Below are 16,179 nucleotides of genomic sequence, written 5' to 3' on the forward strand. Positions count from 1 at the left end.
ATTCCTCAGGGACTCTGCCACCACCATTACCCTAATCATCACACACATAATAAACCTCTCAATTAAACAAGGCCAAGTACCAAAAGATTTCAAGATAGCAAGAGTATCTCCCCTTTTTAAAAAAAGGAAGCAAATTAGAACCTGGTAACTACCAACCTGTTTCTATTCTCAGTTCAATTTCGAAAGTACTGGAAAAAATAGTTTATGAACAGGTTGATAAATACCTTGCCACTAAGAAACTCATGTGCAAATTCCAATCCGGCTTCAGAACTAACCACTCCACTGACACATGCCTTCTCTATCTGACCGACCACATCTAACATGAAGTGAACGCCGGCAAATACTGCGGCATGGTCATGCTGGACATTCAGAAGGCCTTTGACACCGTTAACCACGCTATACTGTTGAATAAGCAATCGGATACATTTGATAAAACCTCATCGAGCTGGATGCAATCTTACTTGGAGGGGAGGAAACAGGTGGTAGAGGTGAACGGCACCGTGTCCCCCCCCCTCTCAGTAAGCTGTGGAGTCCCCCAGGGCAGTATATTAAGGCCTTTACTGTTCCTAATATACGTAAACAACATGTCATCAGCATGCGACTGTGAAATGTTCCTGTTTGCGGATGACTCGGCCCTGCTGGTATCCGGCAAGGACAAGTCACAGGTGGAAAAAATCCTCAGTGCCGAACTCTGTAGTATTTGCACCTGGCTCGCTGACAATAAGCTATCCATACATTTAGGTAAAACGGAATCCATCCTATTTGGGTCCCAAATCAACTTTAAGAAAGTCAGTGACTTCACTATTAGAGTGGGTGACATTGTTATCACCAGGAAAGATGAGGTCACCAACCTAGGTTCCATTCTAGAGGCTAAACTTTCCTGTGATAAAATGGCAACCAAGGTAATCAAAAAGGTCAACCAACGAACAAGATTTCTCTACAGAATCTCCTCTCTGGTCAACAAAAGCACCATGAAGATTCTAGCAGGAACTCTCATTCAACCCTTTTTCGATTACGCATGCACCTCCTGGTACCCCAGCACCTCCAAAACCCTCAAATCTAGACTCCAAACATCCCAGAACAAGCTAGTCAGGACCTCCACCCCAGATCACACCTCACTCCTACCCACTTCTCCAAAGTGGGCTGGCTCAGGATGGAGGACAGAGTAAAACAACTTGCATTGAGCCCAGTCTATAAAATTTGCTACACCTCTCTGATACCGAAGTATTTGTCAAACTACTTCCATAACGTAAATGACCGCCATAACCACAACACCAGGAGGAGCTCCACAAACCATGTTAAACCCAGATTCCGATCTAACAAAGGTCTTAACTCATTCTCCTTCTATGCCACATCAATATGGAATGCACTCCCAACAGGTGTAAAAGAAAGTGCATCTCTACCCTCCTTCAAAACCGCACTAAAAGAACACCTCTAGGCAACTAACCCTAGACTAACACCCTCCCCCCACCACATCCCACCTCCCCGGATTGTAATTAATCAAATGTAAATAATCAAATGTATATACTTTGTTGGGAACTCGCATGGCTGCCGTTTGTGTGACCCCAAGATGCAAGAACCAGGAGGAGGATGAGCAGGTAAGATTACTTTAATTAACATCAACAGAGAAATGAAAGCAGTCTTGCATGAACGTTCCAACATAAATAGTTTATCATCGAGCACTGAGGAGTGCTCGAGTGAAAACATAAATAGACATGCTGATTGGCAGCAGGTGTGGACCGGCTGTCAATCAATGGCAGGTGGGGAGAAAACAGTGCTCCGCGTAACAAACAGGAAATTTAACAAAATAAGAGCACTGACAGGAAGTAATACAAAAACAAGGAAAACCAACAGAAATTAAGTGACCGATCGTCACATACTTGTTCTTATGCTTTCTGAGCTCACTATAATCCCTGCTCGCTGTACATATCCTACGAAGTCAGACCCACACTGTTTCAATGTCCATTTCTCAGATTATATTATTGTTGATGACTGAAGTGGTGATATCAACCAAACCTGCAATCTAGTAATAAAAGTCTCAATCAATCAATCAACATGCTTGTATTATTTCGTAATGTGGAATGTGAGAAAAGGTTTGATCAAGTAAAATGAGTCAGAGAACAATGGTAGCTATGAAAAACACTAACCTATTTATTGTTAACCAGCTGGAATGGACTGATGCAGTCTTTAAGATGAAGTGGAGTGAAAATTGTTTTTGGCGACACATAGCAATCACAATAATTCATTAATTTTAGTTCATGACACAGTAAGTCAAATGATGCAGACACGTATGTTACTTGGAGACTTTGTATGTGTAAGCAATATGCAACTATGATTATTTGATACTGTGACAAATGTATCATATGTGCTGTTTTACACTGCAATTTGTTAATTAATTATTACGTATGTTAAGTTTGTGTGCTATTGTGTGGTTAGCTGTTGTGTAGCTGCTAGCTCATGTTAGCCTAAAGCCAAAAGACAACCTTGTGTGCTTATTAGAGAACATTCAGACGTTAACTGTCGAGCTTTGCACAAATAAAGCAGGATTGCTTGTATTGCACATGATGTCACACCCAAGTAAACACGCTGCAGCACTGCTTGTATCGCACATGATATCACACACAAGTCAACTCGCTGCAGGACTGCTTGTATCGTACATGATGTCACACACAAGTCAACACGCTGCAGGACTGCTTGTATCGCACATAATATCATACACAAATCAACACGCTGCTGGACTGCTTGTATCGTGCATGATGTCACACCCAAGTCAACACACTGCAGGACTGCTTGTATTGCACTTGATATCACACCCAGGTCAACAACATGCTGTAGGACCGCTTGTATTGCCCATGATATCACACACAAGTAAACACGCTGCAGGACCGCTTGTATTGCACATGATATCACACCCAGGTAAACGCGCTGCAGGACTGCTTGTATCGCACATGATATCACACATAAGTCAATGCGCTGCACGACTGCTTGTATTGCACATGATATGCACACAAGTCAACACGCTGCACGACTGCTTGTATCACACATGATATTACACACATACAATCCTATACTTTTTTTTGTTTTGACTGATATCGGACTCATATTCGATTTAAGACTGGTTTTCCAGAGTTCTGAGTGGGCTCTGAGGCCATCTTCAACAGGTGCACATCATGTGTGGCCCCTTTATGATGTCATCACTGGTTGACTTCCTAACAACCACAGTTGTGCTTCACATACAAATGTTCTATTTATGAATTGGACTATAAAGCATTATTTTATGAATGTATTAACATTAATTCGAGGCATGAAGTCATAAACTGCTCTTGGCTCATTTGTCGGCCTTTACGCCGCTGCGCAGCTAGCTAAGTAATATGTTGCAACTTAATGTTAAGAACCAGGCTTTGTTGGCTCCTGCTGCATAGGGGGCCTCATAAAAGCAATGGTGCAGCTGAGGACAATTCTCCTTCCTCTGCTCCACTTGCAGATGCTGCACATCACCATGCCCCCCTTCCCCCTTGCTCCCCCCACACGTCTTACTCGTTGTCTCTGTCTTTCGTTCATGCCCCTTTCATAATTCATAGCCCGCCCTGCCTTCTTCCTCCGTCCTCTTTTCCGTCACTTCTTCCACCGACACTGGAGAAAACAGACAGGAGGTAACATAACAACATCTGAAACATAAACGTCATTATTAACCAGCATAAATGTTCTGTAACGTTTCCTGTGGAATATGTGCTGCATCTCACCAGTCCGACAGTCGGTGGATCTGTGGTTTTTTTTTGACATAATGAATACTCATTCATTGCTTTTTTATAAAGAAACCTGGAAGAGTAAAACACACACAACACAAATGTTGTTTATTAAAACGGCTGTATGACTATGCTCTTATCATGTTGTATTACTTTATTGCAATAATTTCACAAAATCATTGCTCCCAAAAAAAAGAGGAATAAACCATAATAACAGTAAATGTCATATAAATAAAATTATACATACATATAAATAAATATAAGTAATAGTAATAAAACACTAACAAAATAGGTACATAAAAAGCAAATAGATAAATAATAAATAAAATAAATAATAATTAAACACAAAACATTGTTCCATCTCAACAGTGAAAGAAAAGCCCGTCATTTATTTTTTCATTACTTTATTGCAATAATTTCATAATAATACACAATATGTTGACTTTTATTATTGCCCTTTAAATATATATATATATATATATATATATATATATATATATATATATATATATATATATATATTAATATTACAGTGAATGTCATATATATAAAAAATACTAATAATAGATACAATAATTAATAAGTATATTAACAAATAAATTAATTAATAGACAAATATTAGTCACACATAACAAACACAAGTAAGTACAAAAAAAATGTTATAGATAAATTGTAGTCGTACAAAACAAACAAACAAAAAAATACTCCCATCTCAACAGTGGAAAAAATACCCCCCATATTAATTCTTTAGTATTCATTTGTTCATACTTTATTGCAAAAATTCCACAAATGTATACAAAATATTGACCTTTAACATTGCACCACCTTAAAAAAAAAAAAGGAATAAACAATAATTACAGTGAAAGTCATATATTAAAAATATATGACTTTTAAAAATAAATAAAAATAAGTACAGAAAAAAAAGATAAATAATGTAAATAAAAAACAAAACAAATATTGGTACATAAAAAATGTATAGATAAATAATAGTCGTACAAAACAAACAAACAAAACAAATCATCCCATCTCAGCAGTGGACAAAATGCCCCAATTATTATTTTTTTGTTATTTATTTTTTCATTACTTTTTTGCAACAATTTTACAAAATATTGACCTTTAACATTGCCCCCGCCTCCTTTAAAAGAAAAAAAGGAATAAACAATAATCACAGTGAATATCATAATTTTGTTAAAAAAAAAATAAAAAATAATAATAAATACAATTTTTTTTAAAGTACAGAAAAAATAAATAGATAAATAATGTAAATTAAAAAAAAAAAATCACACATGCAGTTTGTACAGAAGTAAAAATAATAGATACATAGTAGTCGTACAAAACAAACAAGTAAAAAATATTTCCATCTCAACACTGTCAACAATGCCTCTCTTATTAATTTGTATTTATTTATTTTATTCATTACTTTATTGGAATAATTTCACAAAATTATACAATATATTGACCATTAACAAAGCAATAATTACAGTGAATGTCATATATATATATATATATATATATATATATATATATATATATATATATATATATATATATATATATATATGCCTGCAGCAACATAGATAATAAGTCTGAAACGACGGGGTCGCATGGTGATGCGGATGTTGTTCTCCCAGGGATGCAGACGGCTTCGGACACAGCTTGCAGGTAGGAAAATGATTTATTTTAAGACATAAATCATACGGTGAACAAACAAAAATGTGCTCATAGCACGGAAGGCAAAAACAAAGAGACTAGCGTGGGAGCTAGCAAGCAAAAATAGCATAGCGTGAAAAGCTAGCAGGAATCAAAATAGTCGTCATCCGTTGCATACAGCAAATTAGGAAGCCAGGCCAAGTGAGGCCAGGGCAAAGACTAAATAGCCCTCTGATTAGCGCCCGGGCAACAGGTGTGCGTCCCCAACACTAACCAGAGGCAGGTGAAAGCAATCTGCCGTCATGGCAACTGAAACAAACAAAACTCAAGGTGCTGAAAACACATGTGCCTCGAAAACATAAACAAACTATGATCCGGGCAGCGGATCATAACAGTACCCCCCTATAAAAGGACAGATTCCAGATGTCCCTTGAAACCAAAAAAACTAGAACCCAAAAAACAAGAAATAGTTAAAGAGTCAAGGGAGGGCGGAGGGAGGATTTGGTGGTGGGTCGCCAGGCCAAGTGTCCCCGAATCCACCGGGGAAGAGTCAGGTGGCGGCGGCGAATGGAATGCCGCTGCCGCAGGCGAGGCGGGCGACCACGGAAAGGCCACATTCGTGGCCGCCGAGAAGGTGGGCGTGAGTGGTGCCAGAAGTTCAGCAGCCGGAGAGTTCTCCGACAACGTCTTGGGTGTTGCTGCTGTTTGCGCCACTGGTGTACATTCACTGACCTCGAGAGCTGCATGCGGGCCCCAGATTTCCGCTTGCGCAGCCGGACAGCTCGAGGTCGCAGAGACGACGCCGTAGAAGCAGGAGCACGAGATGTAGTCGTCGCCGTGGAAGCAGGAAGAGACGTCGTCGCCGAGGAAGCAGGAAGAGACGTCGTCGTCGCCAGGAAGCAGGAGAAGTTGTCGTGGACGCGGCACCTGGTGCAGGTTCTGGTGCTAGCCTTGGAGCCGCGACTCGTGCTAGCCTCGGAGCAGGGACAGGAGCTGGTCTTGGAGCCGGTGCTGGTGTGAGAATCAGTCTTGGAGCCGGTGCTGGTGTGAGAATCAGTCTTGGAGCCGGTGCTGGTATGTGAACCAGTCTTGGTGCTGGTGTGGGAACCAGTCTTGGAGCCGGTGCTGGTGTGGGAACCAGTCTTGGAGCCGGTGATGGTGTGGGAACCAGTCTAGGTGCCGGTGCTGGTGTGAGAACCAGCCGAGGTGCCGGTGCTGGTGTGAGAACCAGCCGAGGTGCCGGTGCTGGTATGAGAACCAGCCGAGGTGCCGGTGCTGGTGTGAGAACCAGCCGAGGTGCCGGTACAGGAACCTGCCGTGGAACTTGGCGTGGTGGAGCTTGACGTGGTAGAGCTTGGCGTGGTGCAGGTACAGGAGGCGAAGCTTGGCGTGTCAGCTGAGGTGCAGGAAAAGGTGCAGATGCTAGCCGAGGGGCAGCTAGAGGTGGCCTAGCTGGCGGTTGTGGCTTAGCAGGCCGAAAAACCGGTGGTGGCGGCCGGGCAGGAGCTTGCGGCTTAGCACGCCGAAGGACTGGTGGCGGTGGCCGGGCAGGAGGTTGCGACTTAGCACGCCAAAGAACTGGTGGCGGTGGCCGGGACGGGGGTTGCGGCTTAGTTCACCAAAAAACTGGTGGCCGGGACGGAGGTTGCGCCTTAGCACGCCGAAAAACTGGTGGCGGTGGCCGTGCTGGGGGTTGCGGCTTGGCTGAGCGCAGTTGTGCCACTCAACTAGCACAGCTCCTAGCACTAGCCCCCCTCTCAAGACGCGGATACCGGACGCGCTCCTTGCGGTTTGGAACCGTCTTCAAGGGTGGGTGGAGGGAGGTCAGGAGAAGGGCAGAATCCTCCCCTCTAAATTGTCCAAAATGTCTATTCTTACCCCCCACTTGAGACTGGGTGGGAGCACAGGGGGAAAAATATATGTGCAGTGGGCGGAGCAATAGTCACTGGGGGCAGAACCAAAGTCACTGGAGGTAGAGCTTGAAAGTCAGAAAGTGACTGGGACTGACTAGACTTACATTCAACAAAAATGTCCTGATAATGTTTTATCTTGGAATTAAAGTCATTTGGAAGTGGCTGACAGAAAGAAGCAGAAGATATGGAAAAAAAATCTTGATCTATGACGTCATCTGAAGTGGGCGGGGTTACCTCCTCAGGGGGCGCCAATGGAATGACGTCATCGTAGCCGCTGTCCAGGTGACTGACAGCCCAGTGGGGAAACTGTTTGACAAAGTGGTCAATTGGATTGCCAAACATCTGAGAAGGGGAAGCTTGGGCTGCATGTAGCTTGCTTCGGTCCGGGGGAAGAGCTTGCGGGAGCGGCGCGTCTTGACGGCGAGGGAAAGACCTTCTGGCCGGCTTCCGTCTTTGCCGGCGCGCCCGGTACTACGGTGTGCCGGTGATGTCTTCCGACCAGAGGGAGTCGATGGGGATAAGAGAGCCTCCAGCTCCCCACATGAGATTCGACCTCTCCTCCGTCAAATAGCGAAGTGTCTCGGCTTCCATCGCTCGCAACACCATGAGCGTACCTTCATCCATCTCCTAAATAACCGTTGCGGGAGAATTGTAATCTGCTGGCTTCCTACTGAAACGACGGGGTCGCATAGTGATGCGGATGTTGTTCTCCCAGGGATGCAGACGGCTTCGGACACAGCTTGCAGGTAGGAAAATGATTTATTTTAAGACATAAATCATACGGTGAACAAACAAAAACGTGCTCATAGCACGGAAGGCAAAAACAAAGGGACTAGCGTGGGAGCTAGCAAGCAAAAATAGCATAGCGTGAAAAGCTAGCAGGAATCAAAATAGTTGTCATCAGTTGCATACAGAAAATTAGGAAGCCAGGCCGAGTGAGGCCAGGGCAAAGACTAAATAGCCCTCTGATTAGCGCCCGGGCAACAGGTGTGCGTCCAGAACACTAACCAGAGGCAGGTGTAAGCAATCTGCCGTCAAAGCAACTGAAACAAACAAAACTCAAGGTGCTGAAAACACATGTGCCTCGAAAACATAAACAAACTATGATCCGGGCAGCGGATCATAACCAAGTCAGTGTCTTTAAGTCTTCAACACGGGAGGTAAGAGGTGGCACTCTGGATTTTAACATCTTGTCCTGTGTATTTGGAAACATTCCCTCTGGAGTCATCCAGTGACTGCCGTGAATAGAGTGGCTGACAACAAGGGAAAGACCATGTGACTGCTGGAAAGACAGCTGACAGTAGGAAATAGACCCCACCGGGGCAGGCATGGGATAGCTACCCATATCGGAAGGATCCAATAAGTATTTTGGAGACACCCACCAATTGCTACAGACACAACTAAAGAGAGAACACCCCTAGAGTCTGCGAGAGCGGGGGCGGACAATGACTCATCAACGGATACCATGGTTTTAGACCCAAGAACGGAAAAGACTACGAGGAAGACTAGCACTGAACAAGAACCAGGCACAGCATTATCATCAACATTGGAGAAAAGGCTCCAGGTCTGTTCCTTTGGTTGGAAGAAAATAACATCTTCACGGAGGCTTGAAAATACATCAAGGAAAGAAAGGGTGCATGAGAGAAGGAAAACAGGGATCTCGCATTGATAAGTACTTCTTGAGAAGTAAATCAAATCAGTCGAATGAAGTCCAGCAACTGGAGTCTCACCAAAGCTTGCAGAACGTCAGCCTCCCTGAGGAACGAAACTCAAGCACATTGACAGATGCACAGTGCAGAGCCCATCCAGCCAAGGAAACCTGCAGTGGAAAAGAAGATCAGCGGGAGAAAACCTCGGGTGAAATGGTGGGGAGCCTCCCAAAAGAAAGAATGGGCAATCATAAACTCAGACCTAATCAGCATCCTACATGGACTAAAGGGCACAGTCGAAAGAAAGTTTGACAAGATGGGAGACATCATCCACAACTATGGGGCAGAACGATATGGAGCAAGATTCAAAACAGCAAAGGTAAGCACCACAATGCAAGTCCAGACGGCAGCAGGAGATAGAATGCCTGATTCGGGAGAGAAGACACCTTAAGAAGCAGTGGAGGAAGGCTTCAGACAGTGAGAAAGAAGGCATTAACAATCTCCAGGGAAACATCAAAAGCCGGTTAACAACACTAAGACGAGCAGAAAACCTGCGAAAACAGCGGAAAAAGAAAGAACGTGCAAGATCAAGTTTTTTCAAGGACCCCTTTAAATTTGTGAAATCACTTTTCACTGAAGAAAAGGGGGGAAACCTAAAAATGTCTAAGCAGGAGCTGGAGAAACATCTGGGAGAAATGTTTGTGGATGACAAGACGAACGTGCAGACAGCTATTCCATCGGACATCCGACCAATTGAACAACCACAACACCAGATGGACATTAGCCCCCCAAAGTGGAGTGAAGTGGAGAAAGCAGTTAAGCGGGCGAGAGCATCATCAGCCCCAGGGCCAAATGGAGTTCCGTATCGACTCTACAAGAGTGCCCCTGATGTACTTCGCTTCCTGTTGCGGCTAATGAGGGTGGCTTGGGAGAAGTGAATCATACTCAAAGCATGGCGTAGGGCCGGAGGAGTCTTGATTCCCAAGGAAAAGGAATCTACAGATATCAGCCATTCCGCCCCATCAGCCTCCTCAATGTAAAGGGTATGATTTTCTTCAGCCTAACAGACGTGTGGATACCTCAGTCCAAAAAGCAGGAATCCCAGGGTTCTCCAGATGCCTCGAACACACCAGCATAATCTGGTATCAAATCCAGGCTGCGAAGAAAGAGAGGAGAGATCTCCACACCATCTTCCTAGACCTTGCCAATGCATTTGGTTCTGTCCCACACAGTTTCCTCTGGGCATCCTTCGACTTCTTCAGGATACCTAAGACCATCACCAACCTTGTCAAGGCATACTTTGAAGATCTGCAGCTCTGTTTTACCACGCCAGACTTCACCACCACTTGGCACCATATGGAGGTTGGAATAATGGCAGGGTGTACCATCTCCCTGTTGGCCTTCACCATGGCAATGGAAGTCATTATGCGAGCATCCAAGTGGGTAGTGGGTGGCGAACAGCTAAGTTCGGGAATCCGCCTACCTCCTCTCAGGGCCTACATGGATGACATGACAACCATAACAACTACAGCACCCTGCACCAGGCGCCTACTAGGGAAGCTTCATGAGAACATCACTGGGGCCAGAATGAAATTCAAGGCCTCAAAATCAAGAAGCATCTCCATCATCAGAGGCAAACTGACAGAACAAAGGTTTCTCATTGGTGAAGAACCCATTCCAACTGTGTCAGAGAAGCCAATTAAGAGCCTGGGAAGGTGGTATGCCTCAAATCTGAAGGACACTGAGCAAGCAGACAAGCTAAGGCAAGAAGTCACCAAAGGTCTGAAGAACATTGACAGATCTATGCTGCCTGGCAAGCTGAAAATCTGGTGCCTCCAGTTCGGGTTACTACCCCGCCTCATGTGGCCACTAACCATGTATGGTATCTCCCTCACCAGAGTGGAGAAAATGGAAAGAACAATCAGCTCTTACGTAAGAAAGTGGCTAGGTGTCTCTCGATGCCTGAGCAGCATCGGCCTGTATGGTCATGGATTACTTAAACTGCCTCTCTCTAGCCTGACAGAGGAGTTCAAATGCTCCAAAGTGAGGCTCGAGATGACCCGGACAGAGTCGAAGGATACTGTGGTCCGAGCTGCTGCCCCAAATCTGAGAGCAGGGAAGAAGTGGTCAGCTAAGAATGCAGTACAGCAGGCAAAATCTGCTCTTCACCACGTTGACATCGTGGGCCAAGTCCAGCATGGAAAAGCCGGTTTGGGACTTGGAGCGACACGGTCTTCCTGGAGCAAGGCATCCTCTGCTGAGTGGTGCAAGCAGCTTGTGGCCGAGGTCCGTCGACAGGAAGAGTCGAATAGATATGCCAAGGCTGTGGCGCAAGCTAAGCAGGGCCAGTGGACAAGGTGGGAAGGGGTGGACAAATGGAAGATCAGCTGGAGGGACATATGGGAGATGGAATCGAGTAGGGTAAGTTTCCTACTTCGAGCAACCTATGATGTCCTTCCCACCCCCAAAAACCTCAACAAATGCACCGCTGAACCTACTTGAGGCGTCGTGGGCCAGCGAAACGTCAATGAGAGTAGGAGCCCACTTGAAAACCCTAATGATGTGTCTGTCCAGCCTGCAGCAACATAGATAATAAGTCAGTGTCAATAAGTCTTCAACACGGGAGGTAAGAGGTGGCACTCTGGATTTTAACATCTTGTCCTGTGTATACATACAGTATATGTATGTGTATATATATATAAATAACAATAATAAATAAAATAAAAATAAGTAAACATGCTAAATGATGACTTGTCCGCTGAGTATGCAGGCCATGCAAGAACTGGGATGTTTTCAGCGTGTACAAGTCCTTGCAACATAGGGCCGTGCACTGTCAGGCTGCAACATGAGGTGATAGTCTCGGGTGAACAGCACAACAATGGGCCTCAGGATCTCGTTCCGGTATCGCTGTACATTCAAAATGCCATCAATAAAATGCACTTGCATTCGTTGTCCATAACATACGCCTGCCCATACCATAACCCCACCCCTGCCATGGGCTACTCGAGTCACAACATTGACATCAGCAAACCGCTCTCCCACACGACGCCACACTTGCTGTCAGCCATCTGCCCTAAACAGTGAAGAGAACACTTCTCCAACGTGCCAGACGCCATCAAATACGAGTATTTGCTCACTCAAGTCGGTAACGATGAAGAACTGCAATCAGGTCGAGACCCCGATGAGAACGACGAGCATGCAGATGGGCTTTCCTAAGACGGTTTCTCTCCGTTTGTGCAGAAATTATTTGGTTATGCAAACCAATTGTTGCAGCAGCTGGTCTCAGACGATCATGGAGGTGCACCTGCTGGATGTGGAGGTCCTGAGCTGGTGTGGTTACACGTGGTCTGCAGTTGTTAGGCCGGTTAGATGTACTGCCAAATTCTCTGAAATGCCTTTGGAGACGGCTTATGGTAAAGAAATGAACATCCAATTCCCGCGCAACAACTCCAATACATGCATACAAACATGGTGGAATGCACTCCCTTATGAGTTGAGAGCTGCACCTTCTGTTGACATTTGTTTTAAATCCAGTTAGAAACACATTAAGTGTGAAGTCCTATAATATTAAATTTTAATTTTTTATCATTTGATATAACATTTTGTATTACTTTTTTTTGCAATGTTTTTGTTGTTGCATTATTATGCTTCTTTTGATCGTACTATTTGTATTTTAGCCATGAGAAGCACTTTGTGAGCTCTCTCTGTGAGAAGTATCAATAAAAAATACTTACAATATTGACCTACATTCTATTTATCATTGATCATATTACAGAAATATTCTGGTTATGATTGATTAATTATGTCCATTTTATCTCTAATACCAAATGTTAATCTTTCCATTTATATCTGTGCATACTTTTTTCTGAGGTAATTTTTGCATGAGACATAATTATTCATGCTCCAAAGCCCCGACTATTTGTAAAGGAAAAAAAAGAAAAAGTACTGTTTCCTTGGTAACTTGGGGCGTAGGGATTCACTGCCCCACATAGGAGAGAAACCACAGGAAGTAAAAACTGCATTAAATAAAATATTGACAAATATTAATATTAGGGTTGTCCCGATCCGATATTGATAGTGTACATTGGTTTGATATCATCAAAAAAAACAAGTATCAGATTGTATCAGTTTGCGTCCTAAAATTCTGATACAAGAACTGCAGTTAACATCTAAATGTCCTCCAATAATATCACACAATGTCTTCTATTTTAGTCACGTTATTTATAAAGTATATATATGTGTGTGTGTGTGTGTGTGTGTGTGTGTGTGTGTGTGTGTGTGTGTGTGTGTGTGTGTGTGTGTGTGTGTGTGTGTGTGTGTGTGCGTGCGCGATGAGAGAGATGTCGTTTCTTGAGTGTGCGACCCCCGCGGTCAGCAAACTTTTTTTTGCAAATTTTGCAGGTATACACCTCAGCGTCAAATATTTTGTTACTTGATGAATGATACTTGTTAGCATGCTAATGTTAGTCTGCTAACTTATTTTTTTTGCTAATTTTGCAGGTATACACCTCAGCGTCAAATATTTTGTTACTTGATAAATTATACATATTAGCATTCCAATATTAAAATTCTGTTTCGTTTTTGTGATAATTTTGCAGGTATACACTATATTTTGTTACTTGATAACTGATACCTGTTAGTATTCTAATATTAGCATGCACACTTTTTTTTTTACAAATTTTGCAGGTGTCAAATATTTTGTTCCATTGTGAATGATACTTCTTATCATGCTAATGTTAGTATGTTAACTTTTTTTTTGCTAATTTTGCAGGTATACACCTTGGCATCAAATATTTTGTTACTTGATAAATGATACATGTTAGCTTTCCAATATTAGCATGATATAATGGGTTTTTTTGCTAATTTTGCAAGTATGCACCTCAGCATTTGCTTATATTTCTTTGATTCTTTACGCTGTCCAGCCAGCATGCTAACTGTTAGCATTTCAGTTAGGCTTTGGCTCTTTAAAATAGATTCACATGAAAATGTATACCAAATTAGCATTTTCTAGTTCTTTGAAGGCAATTTATATATTGTAATGGTTTTGAAGGTGAAAATTACCAAAATGTCCGCCGCATCCTTTGATTTTGTCAGTCTGTGGCCCTTAGTGGAAAAAGTTATAGCACTCCTGATGTAGATATTGCACGTCCAAACAAAATATGAAGTCTGTTTTCTAAAATTCAGTCAACTAAGAGAAAAGTGCAGCACATGGCGTTTAGAAGCCTCCATCTGCTGTGTGCAGATACGCTTGTGCTGCTGTGGTGTTTGTACTTTGGGCTGACATGCAGTGTTTCATGCAATGTTTGCCAACGTCCGCCATTAAAAAACACAACGGGGGTCTCAAAGGGTCCGTCCAGAAGAGAAGAGCCTTGGGCTTAGTATTTGTTAGATATATCATCTGCGCTCACCAAGGAGATATACACTTTTATATTCGTTACAAAAGACCATTTTTACAGGTGTACGCCAAAGTTTGTCCGACAAACTTTTGCACACTAAATTTCCGCACACGCTATGATATATATATATATATATATATATATATATATATATATATGTATCTGTGTATGTGTGTGTGTGTGTAATCTTGAGGGCAACACTTACGTTTTCAGTCATAAAATTGTTTTGTTTTTTTTAAAAGTAATTTGTTATTAATTTTTTCAAAATTAAACAATTATACATTCTATTCAAATCTATCTGTCGATGTAAAAAACATTGTTTTTTTGTTTTTGTTTTTTAATGTTTTATGCCCTTTTTGTAAAAGAAAACCTTGTTTTTTATGGCAGAAACACAAAATATGCAACATTTTACCCCTGAAAATATTTCAAAGTGGAATATTTTATGTGAAGTAATTGGAGCCTTGAATAAGTAATTAATTCTTAGCAACATTGATTTGAGTCATTATTATTTTTTGAGCAATTAGAGTTAAAAAAAAATCCAACTAAAATATTCTGGGACTTAAATAATAGTGTAAAAATTATTATTTTTTAACTTTCAATGCTTTAGTCTCTAGATCAACTTCAGATCAGTCGATTACCCTTTTTTTTGTTTTTTTATGTTTTAAAAAAATGTTTTAATGGAAAACACAAAATATACTGTGGGGGGAGGTGCAGTCAGTGCTGCCTGTAGGAGGAAAAGTCACCTCCACTGTCCACTGTACTGAAGACGAGCACCAGCGGGCAGGGGCGGGGCATGTGCTGACGGCGAGACACAGCTGGCAGGTGATTAGATTTCACAGGTGATACTTGTTAATCTGTTGTCTTTACAGTAAGCGGTCGGGAGCAGAGGGGGAGAGAGGATATGGACAACACTGAAAAGTCATGTTCTGGGAGAGAAATCGATTATTGAAGAAAACATTATCATTAAAAACCTTGTTAAACCTGCACGTTGGACTCTTGTGCCGTGTCTTCAGTGGAACTGCTAGGAAGCGACTTCCACATATACAATATTTTCCCCCAAAAAATTTCAAGTTGGAATATTTAATGTGAAGTATTTGGAGCCTTCAATAGGTCAGTAATTCATAACAATAATTTTGATTCATTTTTTTTTTTGAGGAGCAATGACAGTTTAAAAAAAAAAAAATCCCCCTAAAATTCTCAGGGACTCAAAAGTGCCCACTCATAAAAGTATACAAATAAGTCCTGCATTATTCTATTTTTTTTTAACTTTCAGCGCTTACATCTCTTGATCAACTTCAGATCTGTTGATTGTAAGGTTTTATTATTTTTTTCATGTTTTTGTTTGTTTGTTTGGTGCCCTTTTTGTCATAGAATTTTTTTTTTTATTTTTTTTTATGGCAAACACACAAAATATGCAAACTTTTATTTCAAAGTGTAATATTTGATGTGAAGTAATTGGAGTTCTGGTTAATAATTCATAGCAACATTGATTTTGATTCATTATTATGTTTTGAGCAATGACAGTTTTAAAGAAAAAACAGCCTGCATGGCATCTTTGTGTTATTAGAGTCAACATTGCAACTTTTTCTCGTTACATTTCACCTGTTTGTCCTTTTATTGCACTTTTTTATATATTTATTTTTGTAATTGCCGCAAGCTGCTGAGATAGGCTCCAGCACCCCCCGCTACCCTGTAAGGGACAAGCGGTAGAAAATGGATGGATGGATATTTAAAAATTAGCTGCGGGCCACAAATGGCCCCTTTGGACACGGGTTGGACATGATTTTGGCCCCAAATTAAATTCCAATTATTCGCTTTGAAAACT

General features: G+C 42.2%; 1 long non-coding RNA gene across 2 annotated transcripts in view; it reads left to right on the forward strand.

Moving 5' to 3' along the window:
- The window catches only part of LOC133614169 (uncharacterized), a 55,632-nt gene extending 39,832 nt beyond the window's left edge, over positions 1-15,800 (forward strand). For both annotated transcript variants that reach the window (XR_009816536.1, XR_009816537.1), the window contains exon 3: positions 15,224-15,800. This is a non-coding gene — a long non-coding RNA (uncharacterized lncRNA). The remainder of the gene's footprint in view (positions 1-15,223) is intronic.
- Positions 15,801-16,179: the final 379 nt, after the last annotated feature.

This window comes from Nerophis lumbriciformis, linkage group LG01 (genome assembly GCF_033978685.3).
Source record: "Nerophis lumbriciformis linkage group LG01, RoL_Nlum_v2.1, whole genome shotgun sequence".
NCBI lineage: Eukaryota > Metazoa > Chordata > Actinopteri > Syngnathiformes > Syngnathidae > Nerophis > Nerophis lumbriciformis.